Source organism: Hylobates moloch, unplaced genomic scaffold (assembly GCF_009828535.3).
Source record: "Hylobates moloch isolate HMO894 unplaced genomic scaffold, HMol_V3 SCAFFOLD_23, whole genome shotgun sequence".
Classification (NCBI taxonomy): domain Eukaryota; kingdom Metazoa; phylum Chordata; class Mammalia; order Primates; family Hylobatidae; genus Hylobates; species Hylobates moloch.
In genome coordinates this window covers 31,223,541-31,239,330 of record NW_026652298.1, presented here as the reverse complement: position 1 = coordinate 31,239,330, position 15,790 = coordinate 31,223,541, and the positions used below count along the sequence as shown (strand labels likewise).

The following is a 15,790-nucleotide window of genomic DNA, read 5'->3' as shown; positions in this document are numbered from 1 at the left end:
GAGCATGTACTCGGGGGCCAGACTGCCTTGATGGAAGTCCCAGCTGTGCTGCTTTCTGCTTGCCAGCTGTATTACCTTAAGGGAACTGAGTATCCCGGCACTTCAGTTTCCGCAGCTGTGAAATAAGACTTGCTGGGGGGAGTAGATGAGCATTATCTGTGCTGTGCCTAGAACAGTGCCTGACAGAATTGCAGAGAGGCCATTTAGGAGGCTGTGGCAGGGGGCAGGGGCCAGGGGTCAGTGCTAGTGGGCAAAGAGGGACGGGACAGTCTGGGTACAGCATTTTGTGACAGTTTGCAGTGGCAATGCCAGAGAGCTCGGTTAACTCTGGGGTTCTGAGCTTGGGGCAGTCCAGGTGGCAGGGGCTGGGAGGATGGTGATTCTGTCATCAGCAGGGCTGATCCTGAAGGAGGAGCTGGTTCCAAGCAGAAGGTGCTGAACTTGGTTGGGCAGCCAGGTGAGAAGTGCCGTGAGGGAGCTCGGCCAGGATATCCGGAGGGTGGGGGAGCAGTCCGGAAGCCTCCTCCCTACTTCATAGATTCAGAACTCTTGTGTTTAGTAGCCTGCATGATATTCTGTTGTCTGAGGCTTCTGACGTAACCATTGTGCAATTTTGGGTCATTTTTACTCTTGCCTGGCATAACCTAGCTGGCTGTTCCTCAAAAGATCCTCGCGACAGTGTGTTAGATCATGTGGTGTGTAAGGGAAGTCCTGAGACGTGCAGAGAAACGTCTGTGACTAAGCAGACCTCTGCACACTGGGTCTGAGCACTCTGCCAGGCTTGGACATACTTCCCAGGGTCTGGGGGCCTGGAAAATACTCATCAAGTACAGAACAGTAGGTCCCAGCCCTTAGGATTTCATAGCCCAGAAAAGCATCAAAACAAAAATAAAACAAAGCTTTTGGGGACAGATCGCCAACTTTTGTTTGTTTACCAAGTAGTCATTTTTTAAAAAGGCATTTATGAACAATCATTCCATAAAAGAAAAGACATTGTTAATACCTTTAATATTGTTAATATTGAGTGGGTAGCACATCATTTCAGAACGAGGGTAGTCTTTCCAAGAAACAGTAGTGGCAACTGTATACCCACATACTGTGCTTCAATGGGGAGTGTGTTTGTTGTGGTTTTTTTTTTGTTTTTTTGTTTTTTTTAAAACAAGTGCAGACCAATTACTCTAGCAAAAGCCAGTGTCTCTGTCTTTCCAAGCTTATGGGGAAGGCAAACCCCAATCACGGCAGCACAGATCAAAGTCAGATGGCCACCGTGTTTCCTATTCTAAGAGCAGGTGACGGGGTTAACCTGGCTGGAGGTCAGGGAGGCTTCTGAGGGAGGGGCCCATTTGAGGGCTGCAGGGGCAGGTATGGGTGCTGAGAAGTGGCGCAAAAGAAGCAAAGGCCCTGGGGCCGATGGGGATTTGGGGAAGGTGAGAGATGGCAGTGTGGCCACAGAGTCGGGGAGTGGGAGGGTGAAGGTGGTTGGCAAGATGAGGCTGGGTGGGAAGCCATGCAGGCCCTGTGGGCATATCAAGTGTTCAGGGTTCTATCTTAAAAACAGTGAGAAAAGTTTTTACCTGGCTGATATGATCAGATTTGTATCTCAAAAGGCCCTCTCTGGCCTCAGTGGAGAGATTTATGGGTCAGGGCAGCATTACAGCAGGGAGCCCCATGGGGAGGCCAGGCCTGCAAGGCATGAACTAAGAGGTGGTGTCCACAAGCTGGCATCCCCACCGGGCTCGCAGACTCCAGTTTGCCCCAGAGACTTGTCTTGAGTGCTGCTGTGTCCACTCTGTGGCCTAGGTACAGGGGCTTTTATTGCACAGAGGTCCATCCAGTTGGATCCGGCTTGTTCTCCAAACCGTCGTACCTTTGAAGCTAATTATTGACAACAACCCAACTATTTGGGTTGTATTCACCTCCTGGCAAGGCAGGCTGCTGTGGACCTTCCCTTTGCTCTCCTTCTGGCTGTTTCCAGGTCAGGACTTGCCTGTTTAAAAGTCAGGCTGCGGTTATGGAGGAAGCCTTGGGTCCCAGACAAATGCAGACTGAATCTCAGCCGTGCTTCTTCCTAGCCATGTGGCCTTAGACAAATCTATTCCCCTCTCTGTGCTTTAGTTCCCTCATTGATGAAATGAGAACAGCGATGCCCATCTTTGCAGGGTTATTGTAAGGCAGAACAATAAGGTGGATATAGAGGTTGCAAATGGCTGGTCATCAGGCAGGTGGGCCCACAGATGTAGCTTCATGGCCAGTAAAGCATTTGCAAGCAAATTTTATGTTGCTAACGTTTTAAAATCAGGATATTTTATCGTAAAAACCTAGCTGTTACCTTGAATATGAGACAGTGACAGTCTGTCCATGCAGAGCCTGTATCCCCACAGGCAGCAGTCAGTTGCTCTTCTTCATGGGAGTGAACCCTTCTCCCAGCTGCCAGAGTCTCTGCTGAACTCCAGACCTGTGTACTCAGCTACCTGCCCAACATTTCTTGGTTACCACAAACACAAGATGTGAGCTTTCCCACAAAACCTGTCTCCCTGCAGGCTTCCAGACTCAGTTGATGGCAGTTCCATGCTAGTGGGAAAAACCACAGGCTCATCCCTGACTCCCCTCTTTCTCTCAAGCTCAACTTCCAGTTGGTCAGCAGACCTATTCAGCCTCTCCTGCAAAATACAGTCAGCCCTATGTGTCCTCAGGTTCTGCATCTGAAGATTCAACCAACCACAGATAGAAAACATTTCTATTTTTATTTAATTTTTAAAATTTATTTATTTTTTGAGACGATTTCTCGCTCTTTCATCTAGGCTGGAGTGCAGAGGCACAATCTTGGCTCGCTGCAAGCTCCACCTCCCAGATTCAAGCGATTTTCATGCCTCAGCCTCCCGAGTAGCTGGGATTAGAGGTGCATGCCACCACGCCCGGCTAATTTTTTTTTTTTTTTTTTTTTTTGTATTTTTAGTAGACATGGGGTTACACCATGTTGGCCATGCTGGTCTCAAACTCTTGGCCTCAAGCAGTCTGCCTGCCTCGGTATCCCAAAGTGCTGGGATTACAGGCATGAGCCATTGTGCCTGGGGCCATTTATTTATTTTGAGACAGGGTTTCACTCTGTTGCCCAGGATGGAGTACAGTGGTGTAATCACGGCTCACTGCAGCCCCAGTTTCCCAGGCTAGGGTGATTCTCCCACCTCAGCTTCCCAAGTAACTGGGACTACAGGCATGCACCACCACACCTGGCTGAGTTTTTGTATTTTTTGTAGAGACAGGGTTTTGCTATGTTGCCCAGGCTGGTCTCAAACTCCTGGGCTCAAGCAATCCATCCACCTTGGCCTCCCAAAGTATTGGGATTATAGGCATGAGCCACTGTGTCTGGCTTATTATTATTACTATTTTTTTTTTTTATACAAGGTCTCGCTCTGTCATCCAGGCTGGAGTACAGTGGTGCAATCATAGCTCATTGCCGCCTCCAACTCCCAGGCTCAAGCAATCCTACTCCCTCAGCCTCCTGAGTAACTGAGATCACAGGTTCGTGCCACCATGTCCAACTGATTTTTTTTTTTAATCTTTTGTAGAGACAGGGTCTCACTATGTTGCCCAGGCTGGTCTCAAATTCCTGAGCTTAAGCTATCCTCCTGCCTCAGCCTCCCAAAGTGCCAGGATTATAGGCATGAGCCACCATACCCAGACTGAAAATATTTTTTAAAAACAACAACAAAAAAATACAACCATGCAAAATGAACAGATTTTAAAAACAGTACAGCGTAACAACTATTTACATAACCATCTCATTGTATGAGTTATTATAAGTAATCTAGAGATGGTTTAAAGTGTGTGGTGGGATGTGCATAGGTTATATGCAAATATGACACCATTTTATATCAAGGACTTGAGCATCTGTGGATTCTGGTGTCCTCTGAGGGGTTCTGGAACCAGTCCCCATGGATATGGAGGGACGACTGTATTGTCAGGATGTTACCATCTCTCCCAGCTTCTCCCAGCACCTTGTTTGAACTGCCACCATTTTTTTTTTTTTTTGAGACAGAGTCTCACCCTGTTGCCCAGGCTGGAGTGCAGTGGCGCAATCTCCATTCACCGCAAACTCCGCCTCCCGGATTCACACCATTCTCCTGCCTCAGCCTCCCCAGTAGCTGGGACTACAGGCATGTGCCACTACACCCAGCTAATTTTTTTGTATTTTTAGTAGAGACGGGGTTTCACCGTGTAGCCAGAATGGTCACGATCTCCTGACCTCATGATCCGCCCGCCTCGGCCTCCCAAAGCACTGGGATTACAGGTGTGAGCCACTGCACCCGGCCTTTTTTTTTTTTTTTTAAGCTAGAGATGGGATCTCACTATGTTGCCCAGGCTGGTCTCAAACCCCTGTGCTCAAGCATTCCTCTCATCTTGGCCTCCCAAGGTGCTGGGATTACATTCAAGAACCATTGCACCCAGCTGTGCCATTATCTTTTACCTGAATTATTGCATAGTCTCTTGTCCAGTCACTTGCTTCTGCTTTGTCCCCTAGAGTTTATTCTCAGCAGCATAAACTGTCTTCCTTTTAAACTAGAAGCCAGATCATGTTCTTCATTTGTTCAAAGTGGGCTCCCATCCCAGTCTGAATAAAAAACAGAGACCTTTACCCCTGAGGCTTATCATCTGACACCACCTCCCTGTCTCTGCTTCCTTGCTCTTCTTCAAACACACCTGGCATGTACCCACCTCAGAGTCTTTGCTCTGACTGTGCCTTCTTACCAAACCCAACCTGCAAACCACTTGTTCCCTAGAACAAGTACACTGGAGGGCACCACGAGGCCGATGAAAGCTCACACACGAAAACCATACCCCAAATTCTTGTTCCATGTTTGAAATCCTGACCACATCGCCCTGTTTGTTTATTCTTCATTTGCGGATGAATGTGAATATCATAAAGATTCTGCAGGATCCAACTTCCTAGCATTGTGTGTGCTTCGCCCCAGCTTCTTTGCAGACAAGAGCTTTTAGGCAGAGTGGAAGTCCCTGGCTATTTTCATCGGATTGCCTGGAGATTCGTTTCCAGCAAAAGTATTATGAAGCTCCCCAAGCAAGTATGTGGTTTGACTCTCAGTCTGTGAAAATATGAGTTCATTGATTTCTTTCTCTTGTAAAACCAGTACTAGTTTTGTGGTCCTGTCTGTCAGTTCTGGAAAATTCTCTATTCTGGCTTATTTTGCTGATGGCCCAGGCATGTCATGTGCCTCTCATCCTAGTGAAAATGAGCGGCATAAATGAGAAAGACGGTGAAAAACAAATCCAGAATGCAGAACATTCTAGAAGACAGTCGACCTGAGTTTTTCAAGAATGTAAATGTTGTGGAAGACCAAAAAAGAGGGGGAGGAAGGTAGAGGGGTACTATTTCTAGATAATTGAAACAAAGTGACATGACAGTTGTCAGCCTGGATTGGTCTTGGATTGAGGGGGAAAAGTAGCCTTAAAGGACATTTTTCTGCAAACTGAAGACATTTGCATATGGATTGTGATTGAGTAATATAATTGAGGTCAATATTACATTTCTTTCTTTTTTTTTTTAAGAGACAGGATCTTGCTCTGTTACCCAGGCTGGAGTTCGGTATTGCAACCTGAAACTCCTGGGCTCAAGTGATCATCCCACCTTAGCCTGTTGAGTAGCTGGGACTATAGATGTGCACCACCACACCTGGCTGAATTTTTTTGTTGTTGTTAAGATGAGGTTTCGCTGTGTTGCCCAGGCTGGTCTTGAACTCCTGGGCTCAAGCAGTCCTACTTCAGCTTCCTGAGTAGCTGGGACTACAGGCAGAACCCCTGGCCTGGCTAATATTACATTTCTTGAGTGTGATAATGCCATTGTGGTTCTGTGGGAGTATGTTCTTGTTCTTAGGAGGTATGGGCTGAAGTGTGTATGGGGTAAAGTGTCTGATGCCTATAATGTTGGACTGATGCAGAAGATAAAACTGTGTGTGTGTGTGTGCAGGTATAATGAGAGAGCAGACAAATGCAGGCCACTGTCAACAAGTGATGAATCAAGGTGAAGGGTACATGTTTGTTACACTGTTGTTTCTTTTTGAGATAGGATCTCGTTCTGTGCCCCAGGCTAGAGTGCAGTGGCACAGTCTTGGCTCACTGCAGCCTCGAACTCCTGGCCTCAAGCAATCCTCCCACCTCAGCCTGTAGTATCTGGGACTACAGGCATGTGCCAACATGCCTGCCTATTTTTTTATTTTTTGTGGAGATGGGGTCTCACTGTGTTGCCCAGGCTGGTCTCCAACTCCTGGCCTCAAGTGATCCTCCTGCCTTGGCTTCCCAATGTGCTGGGATTACAGGTGTGAACTACCACAGCTGGCCTATTCTATTCTTTAAACTTTTATGAGAGTTCAAAAATCTTCAAAATAAAAAGGAAGGGACAAGAGAGAGAGAGATAATCCAGTCCTTGAAAATCCAACATTTAATAGATGGGGAGTATAATGTTTAGGAACTGGAGCCCCAGATTTAGAAAAGCCTCGATTTTAATTCCTGCTGTGTGACCTTGGACAAATTAGTTAACGTCTCTGAGCCTTTCTTCCTCATCTGTAAAGTGGGTCTAATAATGCCTGCCTCAGGACTATTCTGTAGATTAAAAGAGAAAAGTCCATCAGAAATACTCAGCATCACACTAAGTGTACACAGGTGTTTGTAATAGAAACAGTCATTACAGTTCTTCCTCTTGACTGCATATTGGGCACTGAAATATGTCTGTTCTCTTTGGAGGGTTCTTTGTAGGAGTCCTAACAAAGCACAGCCTCGTGACTGCTTCTGTCCAGGGGACACACTGAAAAGCAGAGGAGGTTACACAGGCTTGTTAACTAGATGATAAGGTTCTTGGAAAGATGACTTTCAGGAAAGTGGGTGCCGTCTGATTGAAGAGCTGAAACCACAGGATGGGGTGGGGACTTGAATCAGACCCAGATGGCTCCTTGGGGGCAATTTAGTTCAAGCATCCAGGCATGGGGCCCTGGAGAAGCGGTTTGCTTAGTGCTGACTCTGAAGTGGACTAATGTTAACATGAAACCGGAGAGGCAAGTATGTACATGGCACTCAAAGAGTTGGATTGCAAGGCGAGTGTGGTTTTGTGGCACTTTGGCCTGTTCTCTGCCCCCACCCCCGGGGCCCCGTGTTTTGTCTTTAAAGGAAGTACAGTCCTCAGTCCTCATGGGGGTTGCTCCACAGGTAGACATTTAATGGAGCAGCTGCTCATCACCCGACCTGCTGACTTGGAATCACTCCCGACCCTCCTCCAACCTCACGATCGGGGGATCATCAGCTCCCTGGACTCCACAGCTCTGCCCCATCCCTATTCTGGCCTCTCCACACCTCTCCCCTGCCCAGTATCTCCCCCATTCTACCCCAGCCCATGGCCTTGTCCCACGCTGCTTCATCCACCCTGATGCCCAGTATGTAAAAGTCACCTAACCCACCATCATGTCGCTGCTTGTAAACTCAGATCCCCGCAGTACAGTGGCGCAAGCTACCCATGACACTCCTCTTCTGCCATATGTCTTGCTGCATCTGCCCACGTGGTGCCCAGGCTGCTCACAGGCTCCTGGACACAGCCTGCCTGCCCTAGTCGCCCCTGCCTGGATGGCCCTCCCACCCTCCTTCCTCCTGCTCCACGTGCCTTGTGCACATTTCAGACGTGCACTTACCGCTCTGTATATCTGTAGGGCCTGGCACAGGGCCTGGCACATAGTAGACACTCAAGACTTCTTGGATTGAACTGATTAAAGCTTTAGCAGTCTCTGTAATTATTCATAAACACTGAAGGACTTTCATTAACATCGAAGTAGCATTTCCAAATCTCATCTTGAGTAATTTCAGGCAGTTGGATTGTAAGTTAGAAAAATGATGTTTGTTCATCATTACCATACATTTGAATAGTCAGGTTCCCACTGCAGACTTTTTTGCCCCTCTAATGAAATATACTAAGTATCTTAAACCCATCTTGGCATTTTCTAAAAATGTAGATTGTTTTGATTTCAACTGTTGAGCTACCCCAAATTATTTAACCTAAGGACTAAAATGCCTCCTCTTTTCTTTTCTTTCCTTTCTTTTTCTTTTTCTTTTCTTTTTTCTTTTTCTTTTTCCTTACCCCACTTTGAAACAGGCACCCTGAACTTGACAGATTGGGAAAAAAATCAAGTTTCAGTTAAACCACCAATTCTCTAAGGAAATGGAAAGCATGGAATTCACAATGTTTCCCCTCTCTCTATGAATTAAACTTCTTCCCTGTGTACTTGATGAATAATGCTGGCCACTTTTCAGAAATGAAGTAGAAATACGGAGAAATGAAATTTGTATCTTATAAACTGACTGGAAATGTGATTATAATAGAGCTGTCAGTTTTGTTCAAGTGGAAAATTTTTAAGTAAATCCAATTGCAGAGTTATTTGGTTCTTTTAAAGGAGAGGGTGATGTAGCTGTTTCCTGTGTATTGATTATTTGATTGGTACCTGTCTGCTGAACCTATTTTTTTTTCTCAGTAGCATTCATTGATGTGGTTTAATGTATATTCCTGTAATCTTTGCCTGTTTTATAAACTTACAATCATAATTGAGCCACATTAGAGAGACATGTTCTGCTGAGATCACAAGGTCACCTAATGACTGTGCCCTCTTTTGTTGGTGATGTATTGAAGTGGCTGTAGGACAGTTCTTCTGAAAAAGACACAGACACAAATTATTCTTTTTTCCTCTAGAAAGCAGGATTTCTAGATTCAATGCTATGCATTAGAGAAATGAGGCATTTGAGTAGTGGAGACTGTTTGAGCTTTTTTTGCCTATTAAAATTATTGTTTTTAAGCCAGGCACAGTGGCTCATGCCTATAATCCCAGCACTTTGGGAGGCTGAGGTGGGAGGATTGCTTGAGCCCAGGAGTTGGAGACCAGCCTGGGCAGCATAGTGAGACCCTGTCTCTACAAAATTTTTTTTAAAAATTAGCAGTGAGTAATGATTGCACCACTGCACTCCAGCCTGGGCAATCGAGCAAGACCCTATCTCAAGAAAAAATATCTATATTGTTTCTACTGAAGGCACTCTACAATTGAAATACTTTTTCAAAATACCAGTCCTTCCCACACATTTGGAAATGGGACCATGGCTTTGATTTCTCACATAGGAAGGGACTTAGTGGCTTAGATTTGCTCAAAAAGCAGTAACTTCCGAGGCACATCAACCCTTGGGATGTGGATAGCTTCTGGGTGCAGCTGCACCAGAGGGCTTCCAGGGAGGGGCAGGGGTCCTGCTGGCGGTTGAGTCCCGGCCCAGCACTGTGACCTTGGGTGTGTGTGTGTTTGTTTTGAGTCATGGTGTCACTCTGTTGCTTTGGCTGGAGTGCGTGGCATAATCATAGCTCTCTGCAACCTTGAAGCCCGGAGCTCAAGGGCTTCTCCCTCCTTAGCCTCTAGAGTAGCTGGGACCACAGGCATGTGCTACCATGTCCAGCTAATTTTTAAATGTTTTATAGAGATAGAGTCTTGCTATGTTGCCCTGGCTGGTCTCAAACTCCTGGGCTCAAGCAATCCTCTTGCCTCAGCCTCCCAAAGTGCTGGGATACAGATGTGAGCCCCTGCATCTGGCCTTGGCATGTTTTTTGACCAAGGGGAGGATGAGGTGCTTGGGAGGATGAGATGTCAGGAGGATGAGACGCTGCCTATCAGCGTTTAGCACGGTGCCTGGTGTCTTGATAGAGCCCAGTTGACAAGGGCTGGCAAAGACGCTGGTTTTTGAGTTTCTCATCCAAACCCTACTACTCCTCTGTCAAGAAATGATCACTCTAGTTATTCAGCCAAACCTTGGAATATCCTTGTTTCTTCTCATCCCTGTGACCAAGCTCTTAGCAAATCCTGCCAGCTTAAGCATCACATAGATAGAGAACCCAGCTCCGTCTCACTGCCTTTAGCTCCCCCTGCAGCTGGTGGGGACTCTAGAAACTGGGACTAGGGGGCCAGCTTCCTCCTCTGCCCTTTCCACACCAACAGCCAGTAGAATCCTTTTAAATAGACATCAGACCCTTCAGTGGTCCTGGCTTCCCATTGTGGTGTCAGCTCACTGTACCGTGTGTGCCCCCCATCTGCTCCTCACTGTGCTAGCCCAGTCATACAGAGCTCGAGAGATTTCCACCTTGGGCCACAGGCTTCGTGGTGCCCCAAAGCCCCCACTCTGCCCCACAGGGCTGCCAAAGCCAGCCTCCTTGACAACATCTGGCTGATGGGGAGGGGAGGGCAGTAAGAGCCGCCACAGAAAACAGGAATTCGTGGGGGTAGTGGGGTTGAGAATTAACGTTGAGTTTCAAGACATCCCTCGCTCCAGCCCACTCTGTGAGCTGTCTGGGGCTCCGCCTACACACAGCTCCTCACCCTGAAGCTGCTGGGTTCCCCTGCATCACACGCCTACCTTCCCCAGTGAACCCAGCCACCACATTTGACACAGGATCCGGTGACTGCTCAGGCCTCAGGAGGGGAGGGTTGCCTTCTGGCCCTGATATCTGATCAACCACAGAACACCCAAAACAAATCTCTGAACCAGTGACAGACAGCGTGACCTTTAAGGAAGGTGTAAGTCAGGAGAAGGCCATCTCTCCTATACATCGCCTCTCCCAGCCCAGGAAGCTGGCCTGCCAGTTGCCCCAGAGTCTGGCCCAGCCACTGACCAGGTCCACCCTGCTCTCAGCCAATCCACACTCTCCAGCCCACCCCAGGGCCTGCTGGGGCGAACAGGAGTCAGGAAGAATGGAGCAGCACTTCTTCCTACCCTCTTGTAGGAGGGAGATGGGTTCTATTCAGATTAGGCAGAAACGCTGAAAAGTGTTGTCACCTTGAATCCTAAATACCCATTAAAGTTGAGGCTTAGGAAGCACCTGAAATCACAAGGACTGATCATTAGAATCTCTTTATTTAAAAACAAAGAGCAGGGCCAGGCACAGTGGCTCAGGCCTGTAATCCCAGGACTTTGGGAGGCCGAGGCGGGAGGATCACTTGAGCCTAGGAGTTCAAGACCAGCCGAGGCAACATGGAGAGACCTTATCTCTACTAAAAATGAAAATGTCAGGCACGGTGGCTCATTCCTGTAATCCCAGCACTTTGGGAGGCTGACGCGAGCGGATTGCCTGAGGTCAGGACTTGGAGACCAATCTGACCAACATGGTGAAACCCTGTCTCTACTAAAAATACAAAAAAATTAGCTGTATGTGGTGACGAGCGCCTGTAATCCCGGTTACTCAGGAGACTGAGGCAGGGGAATTGCTTGAACCAGGGAGGTGGAGGTTACAGTGAGCCAAGATTGTGCCACTGCACTCCAGCCTGGGTGACAGAGTGAGACTCCAACTCAAAAAAAAAAAAAAAAAAAAGAAAAAAAAAACATTAGCCAGGCATAGTGGCGTGTGCCTGTAGTTTCAGTTACTAGGGAGGTTGAGGCGGGAGGATCACTTGGAACCTGGGGAGATTGAGGCTGTAGTGAGCTATGATCGAGCCACTGCACTTCAGCCTAGGGGACAACATGAGACCCTGTCAAAAACAAAAAGAGCAAAATCCTGATTTAAGACTTAAGAACTCTGGTGGAGGGTGTGAGGGTCTCTGTATTGCTGGTGACCAGCACGATGTGTGGTGCTGCAGGCGGCCTGGACAGATTTTTCAAATGAATGTCAAATGTTGTTCATACTTCTAAACTTTTAAGAAATGTACAGAATATGGCTAGGCGCGGTGGCTCATGCCGGTGATCCCAGCACTTTGGGAGGCTGAGGCAGGCAGATCACTTGAGGCTAGGAGTTAAGACTAGCCTGACCAACATGGTGAAACTCCATCTCTACAAAAAGAAAGTGTGTGTGTGTGTGTGTGTGTGTGTGTGTGTGTGTGTAGAAAAATATACAGAATACTGAGCTTGGGACATGTAAAAGCATAAATTTTCATTTTTACTTTGACCTGCCTGAAAATAGAACTGAAAATGTGTTTGCCACACGGGAACCGCTCTAGGAGCATCTGATTTGCTCCTAGGCAGGCCAGGACAGGGCTGTGGCCAAGCGTGAGGGTGGGTGGTGCGAAGGCCTGTGGTTTCTGGCCTGGCAGGACTTTGAAAACAATCTGTACCCAGACCCCACTCCGGAAGGTTCTGAGTCACTGGCTCCAGGGTGGGGTCCTGGCGTCTGTATTTTCAAATGCTCCCTAAAGGATTCCATTGCATAGCCAGTTTTGAGAACCATGGGGTTAGACAGAGTGAGGAATGTTCTGGAACTCAGCACTCAGTGTCTGCTTTGCTGCTTTCCATGAATTCTAGTTCCCTCTAGGAACTCTCCTTGCCCACCTGCTAATCAGCCAGAGGCCATCAGGAAGGCTAGCTTTGGTGGCATGGTACACCAGTCATCTCTCTCTAAGTTCCAAAGTCAGTTTCTCAGGTGGAAACCACCTGCCGTCCCAGTTACCCTCACAGATCCCTCATGGGAGAGTGACATTTCTCAATGAGGAGTGGGTCCGGCACAGCCAGTCTGAACTGCAGGGCTGCAGTAGACCCTGTCGTTGAGTAGGTTTTAGAGGAAGAAGTTGGCCATGTCAGATGAAATCCTGGTTTCTTTACCAGGGAGAATCATGCTGGGCACTTTGAGGGGCGCTCAAGGGATAGGCAGGAAGAGCCAAGCCCATGAGGGAGGCAGATTCCCATCTGCCCCTAAGGTTCCCTCATGGGTCTGGCAGCCAGAGAGGCCTGTGGTATTTAAGCTGTTTACGCTTCTCTCCCTCTCCTCTCCACTTTCCTGAAAGCGTGTAATTGAGTTTGTGGAAGTTAACCTCGCATACAGTGTGCCTCTACCTGATTTGAAGACAAATCACTTGCCCTCTCGAGCCTTGGGCACCTGTCTTGAGAGGAAGGGCCTGTGTAATAGGTTGGGCCTCCTGGACGGTCCCCAGCCCTGCAGCCCTGCAGCCCCACACATAGCTACATGTGTGCTCAGAAGGTAGCTGAACCCACTCTCTGCTTGGCCTTGTGTATAATCATTTGCATGGGCTAGGCAGGAGATTCCCTTGCAGAACTTGAAACTCCCTGCAGCACTGAAACTCTAGCCATCCCTATCTCTCGTGGTTGTCCTGAACCAGTGCCAGTCTTGGAAATGGCCTGTTTTGTTTCAGGCTGTCATAAAAATGCCTTAGGAGCAGAGACTGTCCAGGCCAGAGTCAGACAGCCAGACCGTGGAGGCTGAGAAGTTGATGGGGCTGAGGTGGCCTCCCCCAGTCCTCACAACTTTTTAGTCATTTGCTAATAATTAAGAGCTAAGAGTTCTCATCCCATCTTCCCTCCAGCCTTTGGACTGACCGGGATGCCAACATTTTTTATACAAGGTTCAAGGTGAGATAGACTTTCTTTCCTTTTCTTGCCAAATTCTCATATAGAAAAGCTGCATGCAACTTCCTGGTTTTTCAACTTGGCATATCCACATTATCTTTTTGCGTTTATCTTTTTTTTACTACCTATACCCTGGCCTTTGAATTTTATAATACACTTTGCATTTTTCTAAATGCAGTTGGGGTTTTCCAGAGCTGTGCAAAGCCAGGAAATATGCATGTCATTTAAATGACTCCGGTTAACCTTTAGCCTTTAACTGGTTTCTCATAAAACTCGACTCTCTCCCAGCTATGGTTTGCATTCTCCAGAGCAGCAAAACTGATGAACATCTACAGCTTTCACTGTTCCCTGCTGGGCCCCCTTCCCTTTGCTGCCTCCAGTCTGATGAGCCATGCCGGCGGACTCTGGGAAATGTGAGTCCCAAGCAGTGTCTAGCAGAAGGTTCCAGACTAGATTGATGCAGCCCCTGTTGCCACTTCCTGAGGTCTCCCAGGGACCCTGGCTTCAGCGGCTTCCCTTCCTATCATGGCATCCTGTTCCTATCATAGCACAGTAACCATAATAGATCCCATCTATTTCCCACCAGAAACACAAGATCCAGACTGCAGATTGCACACTTGACTGTAGGCAGGGACTCTGAGTGTTTCCTCACCCATTCCCGTGCGCGTCCATCCATCATTTGCTGAGTGGTAGGCACTGTGCTAGCCACCAGAAACAAAGGACAATACAGAGCCCTCCTCCCTTCAGGCATCTAGCACAGTGATGCACTTCAGCAGGTAGGTGCGGGTGTTCTGCTGGAAACTGCAGGATCAAGAAGAAGAATACAGAATAGTTGGGCCCTTGCTGGGGATGGGTGGTAAATAGGGACAAGAATTGCTTCTGGGCGTCGAAGCCTTTGAGCCAAGGGTTGCTCTGAGCCAGTGTGCAGCAGCAGACAACCTGGGGAAGGGCCTTCCAGGCAGAGGGGGCATCTGCAGTGAAGACACACAGGTATGTTTGGCTACCAGGTCAGTAGCCCATGTCTGGAACATTGGGCGGTCCATTCGTTCCCTATGGCTGCTGCTACACATTTCTACAACACCCAGTTATTCTCTTACAGCTCCGGAGGTCAGAAGTCTGCCACGGGTCTCACTCGGCTAAAGTCTAGGTGTTGGTCCTTCCTGAAAGCTCTGGGGAGAATCTGTTTTCTTGCCTTTTCTGGATTCTGAAGGTCGCCTGTGCTTTGGCTTATGGCCCCTCCCTCCATCCTCAAAGCCGGCAGTGGCAGATGAGTCCTTCTCACACTGCATCGCTCTCACCTCCTCATCTGCCTCACTCTTTCAGTTTTAGAACCCCTTCTGATTAGATTGGGCCTGTCCAGGTAATCCAAGATAAGCTCCCCCAGCTCAGGCTCTTCGATTCAGTCACACCCGTGAAATCCCTTTTGTAAGGTAGCATGTTCACAGGTTCTAGGGATTAGGGCATGGGCATCTTTGGGGGCTATTACAGCCCCCCACCCCCCAGGTGGGATGCAGAAACTGGCAGTAGATGGGGCTGGAAGGGTAGGCAGAGGCTCTGCAGGACACGCTGCAATTGAGGAAGCCTGGAGAACTAAGCAGATGAACAGGCAGGGGACAGCTACCCCCAAATGCTCTTCAGTTGTATGGCTTGGGCCCCACCTCCTGCCCTGTCCTTGGCAGATCCCTCTGACCTTGCAGCCCCAGTGCAGGTTGGAGGCATGCCCAGTGGCCCCCTGGGTCTCAGAAACAGCAATCTTTTGTCCCTTTGTCTGGACAAAAGAGCCCCACTTTGGTGGTACAAGTTAAAATTCTTACCTCAGCCCCCTCTCCACTCTATTCCCATCTCTAGGATGCCCCTGGTCTGAGCCCACTGATGTTCCCAGGTTGCCTCTTCCGTCCTGGGCACCCAGCCACATCCTGCCCTTCTTGCCCGTCTTCTCCATCCACCCATGTCCTTGCTGCTGTGGCACCTCCAGGTAGGGCTCCTCCAGGTAGCCCTGGCTCACGTCTCCCCAAGCTCTCCTTTCCTTTTTGCCCTAAAAGGCTCAAACATCCTCCTTCATGGCCATCTGACCCCTCCACTCCCCTCCCCACCTAGTCACAAGGTACCCACTCCCTGGATTCCTCAAGCCATAGGGCCCTATCATTTCTCACAGGACAGCAGTTCCAAGCCGGGAGAGCATAGGGGTTCTCTCCAGCCAATTTGAGCCAAGAGGAATTTTAACCAAAAGCCCAAGTTGGCTTTTGAAAGAGGCCTTTCTCCAGGAAAGGATTAGAGAGTTCCAGTCATTAAATGGTCCGCTGCAGAACGCTAGTTCTTGACTAAAGTGGTTGGTTTTTAAATGAAATGAAATAAATGTGCCTTTTGTTTTTTCAATAAATGAGAACAAAAGTAGCCAGGTGTGGTGGCATGCACCTGT

At 48.2% G+C, this 15,790-nt stretch overlaps 1 protein-coding gene across 9 annotated transcripts in view; it reads left to right on the top strand.

Annotated features, from left to right (window-relative positions):
* Positions 1-15,790, top strand: part of CLEC16A (C-type lectin domain containing 16A) — a 240,436-nt gene that overhangs the window by 125,924 nt on the left and 98,722 nt on the right. The window lies entirely within an intron of this gene.